This window comes from Dasypus novemcinctus, chromosome X, assembly GCF_030445035.2.
Source record: "Dasypus novemcinctus isolate mDasNov1 chromosome X, mDasNov1.1.hap2, whole genome shotgun sequence".
In the NCBI taxonomy this organism is placed as follows: domain Eukaryota; kingdom Metazoa; phylum Chordata; class Mammalia; order Cingulata; family Dasypodidae; genus Dasypus; species Dasypus novemcinctus.
In genome coordinates this window covers 60,959,368-60,975,833 of record NC_080704.1, presented here as the reverse complement: position 1 = coordinate 60,975,833, position 16,466 = coordinate 60,959,368, and the positions used below count along the sequence as shown (strand labels likewise).

Sequence of the window (16,466 nt, the reverse complement as noted above, 5' to 3'; positions counted from 1 at the left end):
TCTTTTGGTTACTATTTGTGTGAAATATCTTTTTCCAACCTTTTGCTTTCAGTCTATTTGCATCCTTGGGTCTAAGGTGAGTCTCCTGCAGACAGCATTAGGGTGTCTCATGTTTTCTTATCTGTTCTGTCAGCCTGCGTCTTTCAATTGGGGAGTTTAATCTATTAACATACAATGGTAGTACTGTAATGCCAGAATTTGCTTCACTCATTTTGTCCTTTGGCTTTTTAAAATCAATTTTATTGATACATATTAATAAAGCATATAATACTTCCAAATTGTACAATTCATCCAAAGTGTACAATCGGTAGTATTTGGTATAATCACATAGTTGTGCATTCATCAGTTCAATCATTATTAGGGCATTCTCATTAGTCCAATAATAATAATGATAAACAAAAAGTAGACAAAGAGAACTCTACCAGTTAATAATCACCTCTTAATCTCTCTATGTTTCCCCCTCTTGTACTTTAGGTTTTGTATGTCATATCTTATTTCCACCAGTTTTTTTTACACCTTTTTGTTACTTTTATTGATAATCTTCATTTCTTGACTATTTTCTAAGCCTCTCTTTCTTGTCTTTTCCTTCGGGCTGCAGCATTTCCTTTAGTATTTCTTGTAAAGCTGGTCTCTTGGTGACTAATGGTTTCAATTTCTGCTTATCTGTGAATATTCTAAACTCACCCTCATTTTTGAAGGATGATTTTTGCTAAATATACAGTTCTTGGCTGACATTTTTTATTTCTCAGTTTCTTAAGTATATCATACCACTGCCTTCTCACCTCCATGGTTTCTGATGAGAAATCAGCACTTAATCTTATTGTGTATCCCCTGTATGTGATGAATCACTTTTCTCTTGATACTTCCAGTATTCTCTATCATTGGTGTTTGACATTCTGATTAGTATGTGTCTTGAAGTATGTCTATTTGGATTGGAGTATGTTGTGGTTTTTTGGACACAGATATCTAGGTCCTTCAAAAGAGCTGAGAATTTTTCTCCCATTATTTCCTTAAATACTCCTTCTGCCCCTTTTCCCTTCTATTCTCTTTCTGAAACACCCATTATATCTATGTTTGAGAGCCTTGTACTATCTTTCAGTTCCCTGATATCATATTCAAGTTTTTTCATTCCTTTGTCTATCTTTTCTTCTCTGTGTTCAATTTCAGTTGTTCTGTCTTCTAGCTCACTCATGCTTTTTCTGCTTCTTCAACCTTGCTACTGTAGGACTCCTAAGTTTTTAACTTCATTTATTGTGACTTTCACTCCCATAAGATCTGCTATTTTTCTTTGCACACTTTCAGATTCGTTGTGTTCACCCATGTCTTCTTAATATCCTTAATCTCTTTAGTCATGACATTGATTTTATTAGGGAGATTTGTTTGAACATCTGTGATCAGTTGTCTTAATTCCTGTATGTTGTGTGTAGGTTTAATTTATCCCTTTGACTGGGCCATATATCCTTGCTTTTTATGTATGGCTTGTAATTTTTTGCTTGAGTCTCAGCATTTGATGTTTTTTTGATGTATTTATTCTGGGCTTTCTTTTTGACTGGCTTTATGCTAAAGCTCTTCTTTGACACTTTGTTCAACTTATTTTGGAACTTTATAATAGCTCATGTCTAACCAATCATAAATTTTCAGCTCTTATTATCTGATTCTTGCCCTGAATATATGGTAGAATTTTTGAGATTGCAGTATTTGTGTACTTACTTCATTCCCAGAATAAAGCTTCCTTTCTATTACTCTTACACCTCTACACCTGGAATGTTTACCTGTCCTATTTGTTTATTTGCCTCTCTATATTTTTAACACTCCTTTTGTTTTCTCTAGCTGCTATTAACTGGAGTGCTAATTTTGATAATGGGGTCCCTCTGGAGATAATATTCCCAGATCAAATTCCCAGACAAAAAGTCCTAGGGAATCACTAAGGTTGTGTAGATCATTTCCAATGTGCCTTGGGGAGGAGACCATAAAGGACACTCAACTAATCTATTTTTTTTTAAGATTTATTTTTATTTATTTAATTCCCCTCCCCTCCCCCTGTTGTCTGTTTTCTGTGTCTTTTTGCTGCGTCTTGTTTCTTTGTCCGCTTCTGTTGTCGTCAGCCGCACGGGAAGTGTGGGCTACGCCATTCCTTGGCAGGCTGCACTTTCCTTCACGCTGGGTGGCTCTCCTTATGGGTGCACTCCTTGCGCATGGGGCTACCCTATGCGGGGGACACCCCTGTGTGGCACGGCACTCCTTGCGTGCATCAGCACTGCGCATGGGCCAGCTCCACATGAGTCAAGGAGGCCCGGGGTTTGAACCGCGGACCTCCCATGTGGTAGATGGACGCCCTAACCACTGGGCCAAAGTCCTTTTCCCTCAACTTCTCTTTGACTGCTCCCCAAATCCACACTTTACTGCTGTACCCAACAGGTGGTGCTCTTCAGCCAGTTGTTCCTTACAGCCATAAAGTAGTGTTGTGTCTTTCATTCTCAGCTGATTTAGCTTCTGTCAGGTGCATGTTTGAGGCTGAGGCTCCCACTCACACCAGGATGACACTGTTGTACAGATCCAAGAACCTGTAATCTGAAATCTTTAACCATCCGCTAACAACATGCTCTGGGCCTTTTCCTCCCTTTTCTTGGGGAAACACCACAACTTAACAAGCTGTTACAAACTGCTCCAATAGGGCACTGTATCTCTAAATTAGTCACAAACTCTCTCCTGCTGGAGACAGTGTTGAGACAGAATTTACTAATTGCTTCTGGATTTGATTGGGTTGAAACTGTCTGCAGTTATCCCTAGACAGAGATCAAACTCAGTCTTCCTTTCTCCCATTCTGGGGGTGGGATTGGTGCCAATGATGGAGGCAGTAATCTTAGACATACAGGCTGTAACTGTCCACAGTTGCCTGGACAGATGGATGAAGCTCTACCCACCTTCCTCTCCTGTCAGGGGCAGGCTTGGTGCCAAGGGTGTGGGTAGTAATCTAAGATGAGCAGTCCAAAACTTTCTGCAGTTACCAGAGAGACTGATAGCACTTCGCCCACCTTCATCCCCTTCCAGGGACAGTATTAGAATCCAGAGACTAGGCAGTACTCTGAGCCATGCAGGTTGAAACTGCCCACATTACCCCAGAAACTGATGAAGTTTTGCTCACATTTTCCCCTGCTGGGGACAAGATAGGAGCTGAGGGTGCAGTTGGTACTTTAAGCCCTGCAGGCTGAAATTGCCCGCATTGCCCCAGAAACTGATTAAGCTCCACCCATCATTCTCCCCTCCCAGGCTGGGGTTGGTGCCAAGGGTGTGGGCATTAACTTAAGTTGTTAGGTTTAAACTCTGCAGTGCCTGGAGAGACTGGTAGAGCTCTGTCCACCATCCTCCCTTGTTAGGGGCAGGGATGGAGATGAGGATGTGGGCAGCAATCTTAAGTCTGGCAGGATGAGACTGTATGCAGTTGCCTGGAGAAGCTGATAAAGTTCCACCCACCTTCTATCCCTGCTAGGGGTTAGGTTGGAGCCCAAGCTGGAAGGGTAATTTGATCTGGGTGGAAAGAAGGTGATCTCTACCATCTAGGAAGACACTGAATTTTAATCAGCCCCACTTCCACTCCTTCTGGGGACAGAGTTAAAATGGAGGCTGCTGGCTTCTTTCTGACTTGGATGGGTGTGGTAATGGTTGGGTTATTAACTTGTCTAGCAAGTTAGAGATGGTGCGAGAAAACTACACTTAAACATAGTTAAGTGGTAGAGCTTTATAATTAAGAAGAAGAAGAGGAGGAGGAAAAGAAGAAGAGGAAAGAAGAAGAAGAAGAAAAGGAGGAGGAGGAGGAAGGAGGAGGATGAGGATGAGGAAGAGGAAGAAGAAGAAGAAGAAGAAGAAGAAGAAGAAGAAGAAGAAGAAAAAGAAGAAAAAGAAGAAGAAAAGAAGAAAAAGGAGGAGGAGGAAGAGGAAGAAGAGGAAGAAGAAGAGGAAGAAAAAGAAGAAAGAAAGAAGAAGAAGAAAGAAGAAGAGGAAGAAGAAGAAGAAGAAAGAAGAGGAGGAGGAGGAGGAAGAGGAGGAAGAAGAGGAAGAAGAAGAGGACGAAAGAAGAGGAAGAGGAAGAGGAAGAAGAAAGAAGAAGAGGAAGGAAGAGGAGGAGGAGGAGGAGGAGGAGGAGGAGGAAAAAAGAATCCCCTTATTCTGAGATGTACTAGTATATATCCTTTTGGGGGTATGGCTTATGCCCAAGAATTTTTGGGTTAGACTTTAGAACTTTGTATTTCTTATCACAATGTCCAGAGGCAATGTCTGGAGGCAGGGGAGCAGGACAGTATAAACTGTTTCTGCTGAATATTGATGCCTGAACAAAGGATACACAAATCCTTGCTACTCTGTTAGTTTTTACTTCTGCTATTAAGGGCAAGGGGTAAAGCAGACAGAGCTGTTTGCAAGCTCAAGGGCTTTTGCACAAATTATAACAAACAAAATTTCATGGCTGTTTTCAGCTCACTGATGTTAGTAACAATCATAAATTTTTTATCCAACCACAGATGGGTTTAAAGTTTAGCTATACTTAGAATAGGAATGTAGCTGGCTGAATTTGTTAATACCTGTAGTTTGTGTCTGGCTGTCTCTTCCTCTCCTGATTTTGGGAAATGGAGCTTCCAATCCCAACCTTGGAGTGACTAATAAGAAGGGCTGCACTGCAGAGGTGGAGGGGGTGGGCACTGGGTTCCACAATGTGGAGGGATATCACACACATATCTTTACTGCAGATGGTCAGTCTCTTCCTTCTGTTCTTTCCTGGATGGTATATGATGTTATTCTGGTCTCCTCATCCCCCCAATCAGGAAATTTAGATAGATCCTGGCTGATTACTAACTACATTGTAGGTCAAACTGACTCTTAGAGCTTCCTACTCTGCTGCAATATTGCCCCCCCCACCACCCGCCATCAAGCAACCAACTTTTGATTTTGTTGATTCTATTGTTTTTTTGTTTTCTCTTTCATTTATCTCCATTTTAATTTTCATTATTTCATTCTTTCTGCTCACTTTGGGTTTAGTTTGCTCTTATTTGTCTAGTTCTAATATTTTGAGCTTAGGTCACTGATTTGAAGTCTTTTGTCTTTTTTAATGTAAGTGTTTAGAGCTATAAATTTCCCTCTCATCACTGCCTTCACGGCATCCCATAAATTTTCTTATGGTGTATTTTCATTTTATTTGCCTCAAGGTATTTCCTAATTTCACCTCTGAATTCCTCTTTAACCCATTGGTTGTTTAATTTCCACATATTTGTGAATTTTCCCTTTATCCCTCCGTTACTGATCTCCGGCTTCATTCTGTTGTTATCATAGAATATACATTGTATGATTTCAATATTTTTCAATTTATTGAGACTTATTTTGTGACCCAACATATGGTATATACTGTAGAATGATCCATATGCACCCAAGAAGAATATGTATTCTGTTTTCATTAGATGCAGTGCTCTAAATATATCCATCAGGTCTAGTTGGTTGAGTATATCATTCAAGTCTGTACTCCCTTATTGATTTTCTGACTAGATATTTTATCCATTATTGAGAATGGAGTGTTAAAGTCTACTACTATTAATATAGATCCATCCATTTCTCCCTTCAAATTTGTCAGTATTTGCTTCATATATTTTGGGGCTGTGCTGTTAGGCGCATATATATTTCTAATTATTATATCTTCCTGTTGAATTTTCCTCTTTATCCATATGCTATAGCTATCTTTGTCCCTTTTAGCTGTTTTTGACTAAAGTCTATTTTGTCCTTAGTATAGCCACCCCAGTTGTATTTTGGTTACTCCTTGCATGGTGTATGTATTTCAATCCTTTCACCCACAACCTATTTGTATCTATAACTGTAAGTTGAGTCTGTTTCAGACAGCATATAGTTTGATGTTTTTATATCCATTCTGCCAATCTCTGCCTTTTAACTGGAGAGTTTAGTCATTTATATTTTAAGTTACTATTGATAATACAGGGCTTTTTTAATGCCATTTTGCTATTCAGCCTTTGTAATTCTTATACCTTTCTTGTACTTCATTGCCATTAAAACCTACTTTTATATTTATTTGCTTTCTAGTGCTGTAATATATTGAGTGCATAGTATTTTCTATTCGAATATACTTTTTATGTGTTTTCCTTGTGCTTACCGTGGGGTTAAAATTTAACATCCTAAAGATGTAACAATTATATTTGGTGTGATACCAAATTAACTTCAATAGCATTCACATATACTTTTTCTATACTTCGCTGTCCCCTACCACTTTTTAAATACTTGTTAACACTTATGTATTTCCAAAAACCTAGAATTATTACTTTTTTGGCTGTTAAATGGTCCTTTATTGAAATATTTTCCTTTGTAGTTCTTGACTAGGTGGACATTCCACTGCACCACTTTAGATATCATCTATGATATCATGAGGGTGGCAGCCATCAAAATTATAGCCCACAGGCTGAGCAATCCCCAGAATCTCTTTAATGGTTCCAGAGAGTTTTCTGGCTAAAGATTGGTGCAGCATTTCTTGGGCAATGCTGATGATCTTATCAAAAGTGATATTCCCACTTGCTTATCTGTAGCAAAGAAAAATATCAAAAACACAAAAGTTTTGCCACAGCCACAGCAAGCCACATTATATCCTCCCTTATTAAGTTTTAGGCTGTTCCTTTGCTTTTGGCACAGAGTCACCCAACAACCTTCTTTCCTAAGCTGGGGTTTAGTATCAGCTCACCATTGGATTGCAACAGCCAACAGAGAACTTTTCAGGTGCAGTGGCAGGTAGCTAATATCATTAGTTGTTTTTTTTTTTTTAAGATTTATTTATTTATTTATTTCTCTCCCCTCCCCCCCCACCCCGGTGTCTGCTCTGTCTATTTGCTGTGTCTTCTTTGTCTGCTTCTGTTTTTGTCCGCTTCTGTTGTGAGCATCACAGGAATCTGTGTTTCTTTTTGTTGCGTCATCTTGTTGTGTCAGCTCTCCGTATGTGTGGTACCATTCCTGGGCAGGCTGCACTTTCTTTTGCTCTGGATGGCTCTCCTTATGGGGTGCACTCCTTGTGAGTGGGGCTCCCCTATGTGGGGGACACCCCTGCGTGGCAGGGCACTCCTTGCATGCATCAGCACTGTGCATGGGCCAGCTCCACATGGGTCAAGGAGGCCCGGGGTTTGAACCGCGGACCTCTCATGTGGTAGACAGATGCCCTAACCACTGGGCCAAGTCCGCTGCCATCATTAGTTTTTTATGCATTTGCATTTTAGCACCCCTAGTAAGTAAGAAGTGGAGTTACGTAACAAAAATACAATACAAGAATACTGAAATTTATAATTACCCAAATGGTTACTTTTACTGCAGGTTTTTTATTTGTTTATGCTGATTTCCACCACTGTATAGTTTCCTTTCCTTTCAGTTTGAAGAAGGCTCTTTATCATTATTTGCAGGGCGGATCTAGAGGTGATGTACTCCCTCAGCTTTTGTTTCTCTGAGAAAGTCATAATTTTTCCCTCATTTTTGAAACACAGTCTTGCCAGCTATGAAATTCTTGGCTGGCAGTTGTTTTCCTTCAGCACTTTAAATATTTCAACTCACTACCTTCTTGCCTCCATGGTTTCTTATTAGAAATCTGCACTCAGTCTTACTGGGACTCCTTTATACATAACACATTGCTTTTCTCTTGCAGCTTTCAGAACTCTCTCCTTCTCCTTTGCATTTGAAAGTGTAATCAGTATATGATAGATTGTATTTTTCTTCATGTTTATACTGTTTGGTGTTCTCTGAGCTTCATGAATGTGCATATTTATGTCATTTGCTAAGTTTGGGATGTTCTCTGTTATTATTTCTTTCACAATTCCTTTGGCCACTTTCTTTCTTCTCCATCTGGGACTCCCATAATGTGTATATTGGTGCACTTGATGTTGTTGCAGAGGTGTCTTAGGCTTTTTTCACTTTTAGTATTTCTTTTTTCTTTCTGCTCCTCAGCCTGAATCATTTCCAGTGTCTTGTCTTCAAGTTCACTTATTCTTTCATCTGCCAGTTTCAATCTGCTCTTGATATCCTCCTGGGCATTTTTTTTCATTTCAGTTATTGTGATCGTCAATGCTAATAATTCTGTTTGGTTTCTTTTGAAAACTTCTATATTTTTAATTAAAGTCTCATATTCATTCATTTTCCCCCCTTGTATCTTGAGTTCTTTCTCTATACTTTCCTTCCTTTCCTTGAGCATTTTTAAAGGAGGTACCAGGGATTTAACTCAGGACCTTATACATGTACCATTGAGCTACTCCTGTTCCCTCCTTGAGCATTTTTAAGATAATATTTAAAGGTTTTGTTTGGTGTGTCCACATTTTCATTTTCTTTGTTCGTGTTTTCTGTATTTTCGTCTTCTTCCTTTGGATTGGCCCCCATTCCCTGTTTCTTTGTTTGTCTTGTTCTCTTTTGTTGCACACCATATTTGTGTGTGTGTGTGTGTGTATATATATATATATTTGTCTTTATTTTTTTAATATTACATTAAAAAAATATGAGGTCCCTATATACCCCCACCCCCCTCACCCCACAACTCCCCTCATAGCAACAATCTCCTCCATCATCATGAGACATTCATTGCATTTGGTGAATACATCTCTGAGCACCGCTGCACCTCATGGTCAATGGTCCACATCATAGCCCACACTCTCCCACAGTCCACCCAGTGGGCCATGGGAGGACATACAATGTCTGGTAACTGCCCCTGCAGCATCACCCAGGACAACTCCAAGTCCCGAAAACGCCTCCACATCTCATCTCTTCCTCTAATTCCCCACTCCCAGCAGCCACCATGGCCACTTTCTCCACACCAATGCCACATTTTCTTCGATTACTAATCACAGTAGTTCATGAATAGAATATCAGTAAGTCCACTGTAATCCATATTCTATTCCTCCATTCTGTGGAACTTGGAATGGTTGTGTCCACTCCACAACTATATCAAGAGGGGGCTTAGATTCCACATGAATGCTGGATGCAATCCTCCTGCTTTCAGTTGTTGGCACTCTTGGCTCCATGGCACACCATATATTTTAATATTTTTGTATCTTAACCCTGGATTTATTCCCTGAGATGTCTGTTTCTTGGTTTTGTAACCAGCTGGTGATATTTTCTTGAGTTTTAGCCCTCCTATCAGGAAGTTCTGCCCAAGGTGAAGGCAGTGTGCAGAATTTTCCCTGTTTTTATGGGCCTCTGTCTTGTCTTGGGCTTTTGCTTGTTAGTTGTTGTTTTTTTTTTTTTTTTTTTTTATTTATATTTCTCCACTCTCCCCCCCCCCCCACCCCGCTTGTCTGTTCTCTGTGTCTATTTGGTGCATCTTCTTTGTCTGCTTTTGTTGTTGTCAGCAGCACGGGAATCTGTGTTTCTTTCTATTGCATCATCTTGTGTCAATTCTCCGTGTGTATGGCACCATTCCTGGGCAGGCTGCACTTTGTTTCACGCTGGGTGGCTCTCCTTATGGGATACACTCCTTGCGCGTGGGGCTCCCCTACGCGGGGGGCACCCCTGCTTGGCAGGGCACTTCTTGCACGCATCAGCACTGTGCATGGGCCAGGTCCACGTGGGTCAAGGAGGCCCAGGGTTTAAACCGCAGACCTCCCATGTGGTAGATGGATGCCCTAACCACTGGGCCAAGTCCACTGCCCTGTTAGTTGTTTTAGAGTTCCCCTGTTTAGAAGGCATTTGGTCATTCCTTCTGTTTCCCACAGGACAAAACCCCCTGTTCCAGGTGTTTGAGACTGTCCCAGCCTGTCTGCCTCTATAGTTTTCTACACTTCCTTCATTGCCTCATACTGCTTTTGCCTGCTGGGCAAATTCTTGGAGAGGGTCATCCTGGCATGACTTTCCCAATTTGGTCTTTCCCAGCCAATAGAGGGCCAGGAACAAAGAGTACATAGGCTGGCTTCAAAGTACCCTGTGAAGGGGGTGAGGAAGAGCACCAAAAACTTCTCAAAGTGCTTCCCAAAGCTGAGCTTTCTTAGTTGCCTAACAAGTGCAGCCCTTAGCTAACTTTCCTTCACAGCCCCAAGGGAGCCAATCTCCACCACCTCTACCCCTGTTTTGGGGAGGGTTGAAACAATAGCTGCCACTGCCTTTATCTAGGGTGAGTTGAAACAATAGCTGCCCTAAAAACTGCGATCTAGAGATCCAAATTTTCTCATTACAAGCTGAGATCAGTGAGTAGAAGTGCACACTTCTGTTCTTGAGGAAGAAGATTTTTATGCCCCTTTCAGTCAACAGCTACTAGCCAGGGACTGAACTCCTGCTATAAGAGTGGAGAATGGACACCAGTAGCTACCATGTGGAGAGAGCAATTTACAGTTCTTTACCATAATTTATCAGTCTCTTCTTCCCATTCTTCCCTGGATGCCATGTGTTCTTCTGGCCTTTGGAGTTTTAAAATAGTTGTTTCTGACATTTCCTGCCAGTTTAAGTTGTTTTGGTGGAAGGATTATGTCCTTCAGCTCTCTACCATCTTCCCCAGAAGTTCTCCCATTATTGACACATTGTCTTTTTAGTATTCTTTATCTTTTTACACATATTTTCCTTCACTTCCTTGAATTGATTTAGATTTGTTTGAACTTTTTTTATTACTTTTTCCTAATTCTGTGTCTCCTGTGAAGATTTAATTTGTTCCCTCTGCTGGGCCAGGAAGATATGCTTCCTGCTTTTCAGTATGCTTTGTATTTTTTTTGCTGATATCTAGGCATCTGATTATCTTGATGAGTTAATATGGAGGGATCATTTCTCCCTCTTGTCTAGAGCTTTATTTTTGAATGGCTTTATGTTAAGACTCTTCTTTGACACTTGGTCCAACTTAATCTCTACTTCTAAAATAACCCATGTTTGATCAGTTTTTCTCAGTTCTTCTTCATCTGCTTCTTGTCCTGGATATGTGGTAAAATTTTTAAGATCGTACTTTTGGTGTAATTGTTTCACCTCCTGGAAAAAACTTATTTTCCTCTGTTCTTTCTCTGGGGATCTTGATCTCTTTTGCTTCCTTTTATGCAGAAATTTCTCCCTAGCTCTTATGCTTTGTTTAAATTTTCTCCTTCACTCAATGTCCCATTTTTCCTACTCTTTTCAATTCTGGGACCTTACTGTCTTACAACAATTGTTTAACCCCCATCCCTCTGTGAAGCTTTTATGCCTCTCATTTCTTTCCCATTAGGGTATTCCACCCCTAGGAGAGAGAAGGAGTCAGTTCAGAAAGGTGGGTCACTTTGGAAAAGTCCCTTTTGTGTTAAGTGGTTCAGATAACAGAAACTGGATTGAGTGAGCACAGCAGTTCCAGTTCCATCTGCTGTTTTACACAGGTTTCTCTCTCTCTCTCTCCTCCCTCTCCTCTCCTTCCACCTGGGGAACCTTTTTTTTTTGGGGGGGGGGTGGAATTTTTTTTTAATTCATTTTTTAAAAATATTACATTAAAAAATTATGAGGTCCCATTCAATCCCACCGCCCCCACCCCCCACTCCCCCCACAGCAACACTCTCTCCCATCATCATGACACATCCATTGCATTTGGTAAGTACATCTCTGGGCATTGCTGCACCTCATGGTCAATGGTCCACATCATAGCCCATACTCTCCCACGTTCCATCCAGTGGGCCCTGGGGGGATCTACAATGTCCGGTCCGTGAAGCACCACCCAGGACAACTCCAAGTCCCAAAAACGCCTCCACATCTCATCTCTTCCTCCCATTCCCCGCACCCAGCAGCCACCATGGCCACTTTTCCTACACCAATGCCACCTTTTCTCTGTGGATCTTGGATTGGTTGTGTCCATTGCACATCTATGACAAGAGGGGGCTTAGATTCCACATGGATACTGGATGCATTCCTCCTTTCAGTTGTAGGCACTCTAGGCTCCATGGTGTGGTGGTTGACATTCTTCAACTCCATGTTAGCTGAGTGGGGTAAGTCCAATAAATCAGAGTGTAGGAGTTGAAGTCTGTTGAGGCTCAGGGCATGGCTATCATATTGTCAGTCCAGAGATTCAAATCCCCTAGATATTTCTTGAACCCCAGCACCAACTACAATTCCAGTAAAGTAGCATGTAAGTCTTGTGAAAAGAGATCCCATCTGAGTCCAGCTCCATCACGCAGAAGCACCAGCTCCAAAGAAGGGCCAACTGACATGGCAGTGAACCCCATCTGCCATGACCATAGAACCCGTGGGTCTCTTTAGCCCTCAAAAGAACCAATACCTGGGGTTGTATCTACTTTATCTGTCTCTGAGACTCTGCTCAGGTGTGCATAAGGGCAATCCTTCTGACAACCTCCAGACTCTTTTTTTAGAGACTCATAGCCATATAAACTCATTTCTCCTTTCCATTTCCCCCTTACATTAGGTCGAACAGCATTTTAAAGTCCTGTTATTATATGTAGACAGGGATATTCTGCTGATCAGCGTTGAACCTTTAATTCAAGGTCATTTTCTAGTTGCATCATCAGCTGGTATTTGGTAGTGATCCCTCGGTGCCAGGGAGGCTCATCCCCGGGTGTCATGTCCCACGCTGGGGGGAATGCATTGCATCTACATGCTGAGTTTGGCTTTGAGACTGGCCACATTTGAGTAACATGAAGGCTGTCAGGAGGAAACTCCCAGGCACAGTGCTGCTCTAGGCCTTGTTCTTATTTCAGACGTATAGGCTCACAAGCATAGTCATTAGTTTCAGGGGCTCACTGTTGGACCCTCATTCCTTCCTGGTCCTTACCGTTGCACCTGGGGGACTGCTGCTGTTCCACTAGGGACCACGATAGAGCACTGGGGAACCTTTTGTATGCAGCACTCCTCACCTCCTTGTGTTCTGCCCTGGGTCTCTGTAAACTTGTGTCCCTGAACCTGTGTATGCTTGGGGTTCTATGATTGCTTTGAGAGGCTATTTAGTCTGTGTTCTCAGTGGGAAGTGGGAGGAATCAGGGCCATTGCCTCTAAGCAATTTTCAAGCTGTGTGGGACTGAATTAAGGAGTGGGAGTGGACCAGTAGGTTCAGGATGCAAATTTCTTACCTGATAATATTTTCCTTCAATTCAGCATTTGTGGAGTCCTTCTCCATTTTCTACCATCTTCCAGAGTTCTAATCAAGTGGGATTTGTCCTTTCATTCAATGAATCTCTGGGGAGGTTTTTTTTCAGGGCATGTCATGTTGCCATGTTGATGATGTCACTCACCTGTCATCTCTTGTGGAGGCAATGATAGGCCTTGAGGTGGTCTTGGTTACCTCATCGAAAACACTTATCATCTACTCCATTCTGTCTGATACTCTTTTCTTTCCTGCTTTGTTTCTGGGGTTCTTTAAAAGGTTCCCTGGGTTAACAGAGTAGAGAAGGCATGGGCTCTCCATTTTTCTGCTAAAGTGGACTGATAAGACTGTGAGCAGAGGAGGAGATAGTAGATATGGTGCACTGAGATCATAGGTTCACTTGTGCTCCTAGGACAGTATGGACAGTGAATTTATTCTGCCTGACTTATTTGATCTTAATCATGAATATCTCTCTCTGGACTGGATTCCAATAGGAGGAAACACTGACTTTATGTCAAATCTGTAAGTGTTGTCTTTTGCAATCTTTTGAATGGTACATTTGTATAAATGCCCAACCTGTTTTGGTGCAAATGCTCAGTCTTCCTTATTTGCACCCCACCTCCTTACTCCTTTCCAAGATGGGAAAGGGGTGTGGCTTACAAGTGCTCCTGGTGGTGGTGTGGGCAGGGGATATCTCACCTACTCATATTTTTGTCAGTGTCCTCCATGATTTCTATTATAAGGATGACTCTGATCTCTCAGGTCTTGTTGGTGATACTGATCTCCACTGCCCTTGTCTATGACTGGTGCAACTTGCACTTTTGCCTTTCTCATCTTGTTTGGAGCCTCCTGCTTCTTGGATGATTCAGCCTTAGCTCATCTCTCCAGGTATCTGCAGAACCCTCTGAATCTGGATCTCATCCTTTATCCTGCCCCAAGTCAGGGCTGTCCACTCCAACAGTCTCAGAAACAGGGTCACCTAGCCACTTGCCACATTGGGCTTCTTTCACAGTGGAACCCCTGGCTCTGGACTCTGATACATTCTTCATTCCCCTCTAAGAGAACACAGCTTCCTAGAGTCTCACCTAGACCATAGCGTGAATTAAGATCTGCTCCAAAAAGCTTAATTCCTAAATTGCAGCCATCTCTCTGTCCAAAGAGGCTGCAGGGTCATCCTGCAATGTGAACTCTTCTGAGTTCCAAGTGTGAATTGGAAAACCCTCCTTTGCTTTGAGGAGCACATCGTCCACTTCTGTGACACAAGTCCATTGCCTGAGATGAAGCCCAGAGAGGGGAGACTGAGATGCTAATCTTACCTCTGTCATTGCCTTTCTGATGCTCATTTGACTTCTCTTTCTTGTCAACCCAAGGATTCCCATAGTATATCCAGGTCAACAAACACAGACTTTGAAACTTGTACTTTCTAGGGAACAACTGGAGAATATGTTATCACCTAATCCTTTTGATCACCCCCCAAAAAAGAAAATAAAAAGAGCAATAAAGAAGAAATTGTTCAAATGTGCCAGAGATGCTTGTGGGGTTGACTTTGAGGAGCATAGAGAAGTGTGTAAGATTAGGCAATGTGGATATTACCGGTGGCCTTGACAAGAGCAGTTTCTGTGGAGAAGTGGGGTCAGAAACTTTGAAGGAGGTTGAGGAGGGAATGTTCTCAGGACAAATTCAGGCAGTTTTGCTTTGCAAGGCAACAGATAAATGTGCAGAAGCACATATGGGAAAGGGGTGGGATATATTTCCCCTTTAGCTTGTGGAATGCTCCAATATAGGGAAAGTAACTGATGACAAAGGAGTGATTAAGAATGTGGAAGGCATGGGATCCTGAGCAGTGGTGAGGAGGTGGTTTCAGTCAGGAGCATTGTATGCAGAGGGGTGGCAGAGAATACCAGGACCAAAAAAGGTAGATTTGGTTTCCAGTGATTCGACAATTCCCACCTGATTGCTTCTGCCTTCTCAATGAATTATTAATTAGGGGAGACCATTAGACTGGAGGGGGGTTACTAGCAATTGTGCTGGAGTATTGTAGTAGTGTAGTTAGGATGAGAGTGCAAGTGAAACACAAATTTCTTACGGCCATGTACTTAAGGTAAAATAATTCTATTAGGTTTTAAGGTTTTCTCATCAATGCTTAGGTGCTAAGATACAGGAAGTTTGTCTATAGATGAGGTGTGGCCAGGAGAGTAGGGAGGAGGCGGGAAAGATGTGTTTGAGGGGGAACCTTATAGCTCTGGGTAAGTTGGGTAAGTAAGGGCCTTGTGGATGGGAGGACGTGATGTGGTCCGTGGACTAAGTTCTCATGAGATTGAAGACACTCCATGCGGAGCTTTATAGAGCATGAGCTGGAAGAATGGAGAGGCTCCTTTGTTGGCTGGGTCATCCTTGTGCACGCTGAGGTCGCCAAGAAGGGTAAGCAGAGTGAGGGTGCAGAGAAAGACATGTCTCATGGCAAACATGTTCAAAGGATGCTGGTGGGCGTGGGGGCGGGGCGTAGAGAAAGGCCAGGGCATTGACAGAATTGGCGGGAAAGCAGGGGTAACCAGGCAGCAGGGGTCCAGGTGGTGACACTTATCTCTTCTCCGACCTCTCATATAAGCGTCCTGAAGGTAACCTCCTGTGTATTAGGGAGGAAGATACGCTCCGACCACACTTGCCGTAGGTCCAGAACCCACAAATCCTGGTTCAGACCTGGTCCCACAGAGGCCAGGGGACCTCTTGAGGCCGTTGCTATGGTTCCTGCGGCGGGGCGAAAGAAGATTTCCGGTTACCTGGGCAGGTGTGCTGGGGGTCAGTTTGGCCATTCTGGCCAGTCCCTAAGCATGGTCTGGGCCTCTTTATCCCCGCTGTGGTCCCTCAGCACAGACACCAAGGGCTGGGGGCAGAAAATCAGCGGGAAAAGTTGCTTTTTCTCCCGCTCCGCTCCCGCTCCGTTTTTCTCGTCACTAGATGGCAGTGCTGCACCATAGAAGTAGGCCCTCCTCACTCCTCGCCCCGCCCTTTGTGCTCGAAAAAAAGCGTTGAGCCTACTCAGGCCTGAGTAACCAATTCCTTCTGGCCGGGCCTGAGTTCAGCAACTCCCCGCCCGCTCCCCCGCCCCCCCCTCCAAGGGAAAGGCGGGTGTCCCTCGCAGAAACTAACTGCCTCCGACAAAATCCATTTACTTTCCAATTGGCATTTCCTCCAGGGGGCCTGACTGGGCCTACGGTGTTTCTGCCTCTCAGAAAGTTCCTGTCATTCTTTTTCTCCAAATTTGTTTTTTGCATTTTACGTCTTTGTAGAACATTTGGAAGACCAAATATACTTGATAAAGTGTAATAACAAATCTACTCTTATCCACGGTCCCACACAACCCAGGGATGACCATTAATAATCTTTTGTGATATGTTTCTTGGGAGGTTTTTCATTTATAGGT

General features: G+C 42.6%; 1 non-coding gene across 1 annotated transcript; it reads right to left on the bottom strand.

The window, feature by feature from the left end:
- Nucleotides 1-6,653: 6,653 nt before the first annotated feature.
- Nucleotides 6,654-6,775, bottom strand: LOC111762006 (small nucleolar RNA SNORA65). Its single transcript, XR_002795225.1, has one exon. It is a non-coding gene; the product is annotated as a small nucleolar RNA SNORA65 (small nucleolar RNA).
- Nucleotides 6,776-16,466: the final 9,691 nt, after the last annotated feature.